Source organism: Neophocaena asiaeorientalis, unplaced genomic scaffold (assembly GCF_003031525.2).
Source record: "Neophocaena asiaeorientalis asiaeorientalis breed wild unplaced genomic scaffold, Neophocaena_asiaeorientalis_V1.1 scaffold400, whole genome shotgun sequence".
In the NCBI taxonomy this organism is placed as follows: domain Eukaryota; kingdom Metazoa; phylum Chordata; class Mammalia; order Artiodactyla; family Phocoenidae; genus Neophocaena; species Neophocaena asiaeorientalis.
The window spans coordinates 4,102,851-4,103,483 of NW_020175089.1; positions in this window are offsets into that span (position 1 = coordinate 4,102,851).

A 633-nucleotide genomic window follows, 5' to 3' on the forward strand; every position below is an offset into this window, starting at 1 on the left:
GTGTGGGACTCTGGGGTGAAATGGAAAAAAATCTCATATGACCTGTAAGAGAATGAACAATGACTTTATTTTTATTTTGACCTTATGTGTGAGCCGTTTTCAGTTTTTAAGTTAAATATACACCTACCATACAACCAGCCATTCCACTCCTAACTGTTTACCCACAAGAAATGAAAGCCAATGTCTATATAAAGACTTGCGTGTGAATGTTCATAGCAGCACATTTGTAAGAGTCCCAAACTGGAAACAACCTATATGTCCATTAACAATTGAATGGTTACAAAAAAAGGAACAAACTATCAATACAACAGTCTTCTACAATACAGCAGAAGAATCTCAACAATAATTTTACTTAGTATAAAAGGCAAGACAAAAAAGGATTTAATGCCATATGAGTTCACTTATTAAAAATTTTAGAAAATGAAAACTAATCTAGAGTAATAGCAGATCAGTGCTTGCCGAGGAATGGGGGTGAAGTGGGGAGAGAGGAATGAATTATAAAGGCATGAGGAAATTTGGGGGAGTGATGGATATGTTTAGTATCTCGATTGAAAATGCTTATTTGAAAAAAATTTTATTTGTACTGCAGCTCCATCTGAATAAAACAAACCAGATGTGGTGTTTGGAAGATAA